General features: G+C 43.7%; 2 pseudogenes; both read left to right on the top strand.

Moving 5' to 3' along the window:
• Nucleotides 1-299: 299 nt before the first annotated feature.
• LOC123420063 lies at nucleotides 300-867 on the top strand (annotated as a pseudogene).
• A 3,821-nt stretch (nucleotides 868-4,688) lies between these two features.
• LOC123420064 lies at nucleotides 4,689-6,567 on the top strand (annotated as a pseudogene).
• Nucleotides 6,568-8,217: the final 1,650 nt, after the last annotated feature.

Consider the following 8,217-nt stretch of genomic DNA (forward strand, 5'->3'; position numbering starts at 1 on the left):
ACGTAAAGAAAATCGGCAGCGATCCCACCTCGTAAAGAAAATCGTCATCGGTTTTTTTGTCCTCGCATCCCACCCGCCCGTGCCCCCTGCCCTCCATATCTTCCTCGAGTCCCGACCATGTGCTAGGGTTCCATCCGCCGCCTCCCCCGCCCCATCTCCTGCTTCGACGCCACCGCCACCACCTCCTGCTCCGCCGCCGTCCCTACTCCTCGGATGCGCGCGTGTCCGGCCGCTCCAAGGCCGTCGCCCATGCTGCCCCTCGGTACGCGTGTCCGTCGCCGTCCCCGCTCCTGGGCTAGGGTTCCATCCGCCGCCGCCCCCGCCCCCATCTCCTGCTCCGATGCCCCGCCACCATCTCATGCTCCGCCGCCGTCCCTACTGCTCGGATGCGCGCGCGTCTGGCTCTCCAAGGCCGCCGCCATTGCCGTCCCTCATTGCATGTGTCCGTCGCGACCATCCAAGAAGTATTGTGGACGCAGATGGACTACTCTTGCACGGCGGCATGCTCCTACGGGCCACCTCGCCGCCCCCGCCCTCCGCCGTCTCGGCCGCAGCGAGCTGGGAGTCCCGCAAACTGCACCGGGACGGGGAGGACGACTGGGACGAGGTCGTCGCCGCGGCTTCGGCGACGCCGAGGTGGACAACGATTACAGGGTTGTGTTCTGGTCCCCGCCCACCGGGGACGAAGTCCGTGCCGCCTTCTCTAGCATCCAGGAGTAAGATTCCTTTGCTCCCACTCGTCCGCTCCCTTGCTTAGATTGGACTGGAGGATTTGTATGCGCGTTTTCGTGCTCCCTTCCCATGTGTTGGCGATTGGCCTGACGAATTAAAATTGCTCATATGAATTCGATTCAGTTCCAGACTTCAGACTTCTGTAGTATGATCTTAGAAAGTCAGTTCCTCTCGGGCACAACGACAAAAACGACTCCCTGAACGTGTTGTTTTGTTGGCGTGCTATTTATGGTACTGATTAGTTTCTTTGCCATGATTGGATGGATCTCATGGCCAGTATCGTGTAGTACTTCATTGATTTTTACACGGATAGACGCTAGAACTTTCAGTCATGTATTGAAATTGAAACCCCACCAAAATGAGACAACCACGAATCCATGAGGCCTCTTCAAGATGCCAATAGGATTTTTCTTTCTTGTACGCGGTCGATTTCTTGTACTGCGATAGGATTTTGCTTTGAGTTTCCCATCTACGCATAAGTTTCTATTCTATTAATTGTTCAAGATTTCTTCTTATCCTTGTTCTTGGCCTGAATTGGTTTTTTGGAGCTGCTTCCGTGTATGAATTCTGACAAAAGATTCCAATCTGATAACGTTTTGATGTGGTTTGATCCACCTCCTTGTGTCGAATCCAACTTCTCTTTTTGATGTGTAGTGTTAGTGGTTTCCCCGCTCTAGGAAACAGAAGGTCTCCATGGTCGCAATGGCCGACCCCAAGAAGTGCTCTATGCCACATTAAAATGTTGAGGCCAACAATCGTCGTCAAGAACACGTACATGGCCAACAATCGTCGTTAAGAACGCATGCGTTGACATCTGATGTGGTAAGGATGCGTCCTTTCATGAGAAATTTTGGGGCCCAACTCCTGAAGAACACGTCCACATACACCATACCCAACACATCTCATCTGGTCTCGTGATAATTAGAGCATCGCTTTCAACTAGTTTGTGCAGAATCCATCCGCTGGGAGGTCTCATGCCACGCACTCAAGGAAGAGTGTGACCACGTGATCGAGTCATCTTGGACTCAACGTGACCAACTCAAAGACAAGCAGCGTCATCTGCATCCGCGGTCACTCGGGGAACAAGGTGACCACCACCTCCAAGCCTCGAAAGTGCGTCATCTATCAATCAAACACTCATTTATTACATTCCAGTACATTAGACTATGGAGGGTTCATGTTTTCCTTACCCAGGACATTATGAAGGTTCCTGATGCATTCTTATTCTTACAACAAGCAAAAAGGGAATTACATCCAGCGGTTTGTCAATGCCTGTCATGATTTGTCATTTCTAAAGCTACACTAGCGACTATTGTACATATAGCTAATTGTTAGCTGTCTTGCTTAATCACCCTACATATATGTAATTCAGCACGCTCAAAACACTCTCATTCTAGATTTGTCTGATGTCATCAAACGACTTTTTGTACAGACAAAAATTAATTTATACTCCAGAATATCATGCATTGTTGTTGAATTAGCATTTTCGTAACTAGAAGGGCAATATTTTAGATGTTTGGTTGCTAAATCACTGAACACAGCTCATCTCATTAACCTGGAAAAAATAGCATGATTCACTAACCTACATGAGTTACTCTTCAACGGCAGTTCATATCTGAAGTTTTCTTCTTTTGAATTTGTAGGTAAGTGAAAAGGTAAGAGGGCCAATTAGTAGTGGTCGACTTTTCCGTCAAGCAATCAGTTTGCACCCAAATGCGTGGACCACAATATTAATCAGTATCATCCTGAAACCCGAATCTCAAGGTTTCATTCTTTACGAAATTTATCCTTGGAACCACCACCATTAGAAGGTCCCATAAACATGCTAGATTTGTATGTTGATAATTGAATTAATTAGGAAAAATTAGAAATATTTATTTCGATGCTTTTACATATTCAGGAAAATATATAGCATCCTTTTTTACTTCAAATAATAAAAAAATAGAATATTGGTTCTCTTGTTTATTAAATCGTCCCCCATCTCAAATAAATATATCTATAACAACTTATTTTTATTATGTGGACTTTTGTTAGGGTGGTTAGACTGATGTTCTGGATGATTGCCTTCAAATAGATTTAAGGAATGCGAAGATGAGCGTGTCGCGAATTCAAGTATGTATGCCTTTGAACATAGTCATGATCTTGACATGGATATAGTTGGGAATGCAGCTGCGCTAACCATGAGTAGAGGCAACTAAAGAAAGCAGAAGCAATGCTCCGTCTGACATTGTGACCTGTGAAATATTTGTGATCTATGTTTACGCCTCCAAGCATGTATCTTCAGTTTCAGTTGTCGATCAGACTATGCAACTAAGAAATATGCTAGATTTGTATGTTGATATTTGAATTAATTAGGAAAAAATTAGAAATATTTATTTCGATGCTTTTACATATTCAGGTAAATATATAGCATCTTTTTTACTTCAAATAATAAAAGAAATAATAGAATATTGGTTCTGTTGTTTATTAAATTGTCCCCACCATCTCAAATAAATATATCTATAACAACTTATTTTTATTATGTGGACTTTTGTTAGGGTGGTTAGACTGATTTTCTCGATTATTGCCTTTAAATAGATTTAGGGAATGCGAAGATGTGCGTGTGGCGAATTCAAGTATGTATGCCTTTGAACATAATCATGATCTTGCTATGGATATAGTTGGGAATGCAGCTGCGCTAACCATGAGTAGAGGCAACTAAAGACAACAGAAGCAATGCTCCATCTGACATTGTGAGCTGTGAAATATTTGTGATCTAGGTTTCCGCCTCCCACCATGTATCTCCACTTTCAGTTGTCGATCAGACTATGCAACTAAGAAAGACCTGAGGCTTTTCACAGGTCAGGTGTTTTTCACTAAAATGTTTGATTCTAATTTTTTTCCAGCAATATACCAGTTGTTTACTAGCTAAGGGATCATTTATATGGATTTGAAGAGGAGAGTTCGATTGTGCCTTGCTAGAGCTAGATAAAACGATAAGGATTATTCGAAAGGCTCTTTGCAGGCATATAGTAAATATGCAACTATCTACTTCTTAGTATAGTTTGGCTTTTATATTTCTGAAAATTATATTGTTTGTCTTTCTGAAAATCATATCCCCGTTGTAAATTATCTTTGATGAAAATATATTATCTCTCAGCCATGGATTCAGCTATGTTAATATGGGCAAAGGAATATCAAAATATTTTATCTTAGGGAAATATTCTGAAATTAGAGAAGCTTTTAGTATTTACTGGGCTGATCACGACACTGATACTATTGTTCGGTACTAAATTTATTTTAATCATGAGCTGATCAGCTGATGATGGGTTCTGTTGTTCAAGGTTCGACGGATGCTTGAGGTTTGCAGAGGAAACAAACATGAACCACCAAGTGATCTTATTCTGACCTTTTTCTCCCCTTCTCTTCACTCCTCTCATTTCCTCTACTCTTCTCAGCCATCTCCTTTTAAATCCCATATCGATCTCTAAACTCGCTTCATCTGTTTTCCCTCTTCATCTGATTGTTCTTGTCCAAGCATGCATGCCATAGAGAATCACTTCCAAACTATTAGACATAATGGACATAATGGTTATCTTAATTATTTTGCTTGACCCTATTTGCCATAATTTTTCTCAAATGAACTATTCTACCACATTAGAAAGCTAAAAATATTGTTGTCACAAGGATATCAATGATGATATCTTACATTTACAGTTTATATATACAACAACCTGAATGGGGAAGGGATATAAATATGTCTAAAAGTTATTAACCTTTTAATTATGTATACTCATCCTTCATAATAATTTGACTGCAAGATTTAGTGGTTGCAATATTGTTTCATGCTACACAACAGAACTGAAGGTCTCAAAATCGAACATTCTTCTTCCCATGTATGAAAGTATTGAGCAACCTGAATTTTGAGTATCTAATTTGTTGGAACGGGACATGTCAAGAGAAAATAAAGGAGTGATATGGCCATTGGGAGCGAGGGTGTGTGCCTGGGCGACATGGACGGTGCCGTCCTGGTCGTCATCCAGCCGACGGTCTCCTCCTCCAGAAGGGAGTTCTTCGGGACTAAGGAGGTGCAAGCTTCGATGTCGGTGTCTGGGGCCGGCATGGGGTGGTTGAATGCTTTCTTAATTTAGGTGTACATATAATAAGAGAAAAAACTGAAATAAACTAATTCTAAGATTAGATTTGGGCATACAAATGGCTCTCAATTATATAGCAAAGTAGAATCTCTACTATTAAAGCAGGATCGAACGTCGTGATGGTTCAACCTACCGATGGTTCGACCTCCCACCGATCCCACCTCCCCACGTAAAGAAAATCGGCAGCGATCCCACCTCGTAAACAAAATCGTCATCGTTTTTTTTTCGTCCTCGCATACCACCCGCCTGTGCCCCCTGCCCTCCATCTCTTCCTCGAGTCCCGACCATGTGCTAGGGTTCCATCCGCCGCCTCCCCCGCCCCATCTCCTGCTTCGACGCCACCGCCACCATCTCCTGCTCCGCCGCGGTCCCTACTCCTCGGATGCGCGTGCGTCCGGCCGCTCCAAGGCCGCCGCCCGTGCTGCCCCTCGGTATGCGTGTCCGTCGCCGCCCCCGCTCCTGGGCTAGGGTTCCATCCGCCGCCGCCTCCGCCCCCATCTCCTGCTCCGACGCCCCGCCACCATCTCATGCTCCGCCGCCGTCCCTACTGCTCGGATGCGCGCGCGTTCGGCCTCTCCAAGGGCGCCGCCATTGCCGTCCCTCATTGCATGTGTCCGTCGCGACCATCCAAGAAGTATTGTGGACGCAGATGGACTACTCTTGCACGGCAGCATGCTCCTACGAGCCACCTCGCCGCCCCCGCCCTCCGCCGTCTCAGCCGCAGCGAGCTGGGAGTCCTGCACACTGCACCGGGACGGGGAGGACGACTGGGAGGAGGTCGTCGCCGCGGCTTCGGCGACGCCGAGGTGGACAACGATTACAGGGTTGTGTTCTGGTCCCCGCCCACCGGGGACGAAGTCCGTGCCGCCTTCTCTAGCATCCAGGAGTAAGATTCCTTTGCTCCCACTCGTCCGCTCCCTTGCTTAGATTGGACTGGAGGATTTGTATGCGCGTTTTCGTGCTCCCTTCCCATGTGTTGGTGATTGGCCTGCCGAATTAAAATTGCTCATATGAATTCGATTCAGTTCCAGACTTCAGACTTCTGTAGTATGATCTTCGAAAGTCAGTTCCTCTCGGGCACAACGACAAAAATGACTCCCTCAACGTGTTGTTTTGTTGGCGTGCTGTTTATGGTACTGATTGGTTTCTTTGCCATGATTGGATGGATCTCATGCCCAGTATCGTGTAGTACTTCATTGATTTTTACACGGATAGACGCTAGAACTTTCAGTCATGTATTGAAATTGAAACCCCACCAAAATGAGACAACCACGAATCCATGAGGCCTCTTCAAGATGCCAATAGGATTTTGCTTTCTTGTACGCGGTCGATTTCTTGTACTGCGATAGGATTTTGCTTTGAGTTTCCCATCTGCGCATAGGTTTCTATTCTATTAATTGTTCAAGATTTCTTCTTATCCTTGTTCTTGGCCTGAATTGGTTTTTTGGAGCTGCTTCCGTGTATGAATTCTGACAAAAGATTCCAATCTGATAACGTTTTGATGTGGTTTGGTCCACCTCCTTGTGTCGAATCCAACTCCTCTTTTTTGAAGTGCAGTGTTAGTGGTTTCCCCGCTCTGGGAAATAGAAGGTCTCCATGGTCGCAATGCCCGACCCCAAGAAGTGCTCTATGCCACATTAAAATGTTGAGGCCAACAATCGTCGTCAAGAACCCGTACATGGCCAACAATCGTTGTTAAGAACGCATGCGTTGACATCTGATGTGGTAAGGATGTGCCCTTTCATGAGAAATTTTGGGGCCCAACTCCTGAAGAACACGTCCACATACACCATACCCAACACATCTCATCTGGTCTCGTGATAATTAGAGCATCGCTTTTCACTGGTTTGTGCAGAATCCATCCGCTGGGAGGTCTCATGCCACGCACTCAAGGAAGAGTGTGACCACGTGATCGAGTCATCTTGGACTCAGCATGACCAACTCAAAGACAAGCAGCGTCATCTGCATCCGCAGTCACTTGGGGAACAAGGTGACCACCACCTCCAAGCCTCGAAAGTGCGTCATCTATCAATCAAACACTCATTTCTTACATTCCAGTACATTAGACTATGGAGGGTTCATGGTTTCCTTACCCAGGACATTATGAAGGTTCCTGATGCATTCTTATTCTTACAACAAACAAAAAGGGAGTTACATCCAGCGGTTTGTCAATGCTTGTCATGATTTGTCATTTCTAAAGCTACACTAGTGACTATTGTACATATAGCTAATTGTTAGCTGTCTTGCTTAATCACCCTACATCTATGTAATTCAACACGCTCAAAACACTCTCATTCTAGATTTGTGTGATGTCATCAAACGACTTTTTGCAAAGACAAAAATTAATTTATACTCCAGAATATCATGCATTGTTGTTGAATTAGCATTTTCGTAACTAGAAGGGCAATATTTTAGATGTTTGGTTGCTAAATCACTGAACACAGCTCATCTCATTAACCTGGAAAAAATAGCATGATTCACTAACCTACATGAGTTACTCTTCAACGGTAGTTCATATCGATGTTGTGTTCTGCTATACTACCTAAGTGTGCGTACTGAAGTTTTCTTCTTTTGAATTTGTAGGTAAGTGAAAAGGTAAGAGGGCCAATTAGTAGTGGTCGACTTTTCCGTCAAGCAATCAGTTTGGACCCAAACGCGTGGACCCGAATCTCAAGGTTTCATTCTTTACGAATTTTAGCCTTGGAACCACCACCATTACAAGGTCCCATAAACATGCTAGATCTGTATGTTTATAATTGAATTAATTAGGAAAAAATTAGAAATATTTATTTCGATGCTTTTACATATTCAGGAAAATATATAGCATCCTTTTTTTTACTTCAAATAATAAAAAAATTTAGAACATTGGTTCTGTTGTTTATTAAATCGTCCCCCGTCTCAAATAAATATATCTATAACAACTTATTTTTATTATGTGGACTTTTGTTAGGGTGGTTAGACTGATGTTCTGGATGATTGCCTTCAAATAGATTTAAGGAATGCGAAGATGAGCGTGTGGCGAATTCAAGTATGTATGCCTTTGAACATAATCATGATCTTGACATGGATATAGATGGGAATGCAGCTGCGCTAACCATGAGTAGAGGCAACTAAAGAAAGCAGGAGCAATGCTCCATCTGACATTGTGACTTGTGAAATATTTGTGATCTGAGTTTACGCCTCCGAGCATGTATGTGCACTTTCAGTTGTCGATCAGACTATGCAACTAAGAAATATGCTAGATTTGTATGTTGATATTTGAATTAATTAGGAAAAAATTAGAAATATTTATTTCGATGCTTTTACATATTCAGGTAAATATATAGCATCTTTTTTACTTCAAATAATA

Source organism: Hordeum vulgare, unplaced genomic scaffold (assembly GCF_904849725.1).
Source record: "Hordeum vulgare subsp. vulgare unplaced genomic scaffold, MorexV3_pseudomolecules_assembly, whole genome shotgun sequence".
Lineage (NCBI taxonomy): Eukaryota > Viridiplantae > Streptophyta > Magnoliopsida > Poales > Poaceae > Hordeum > Hordeum vulgare.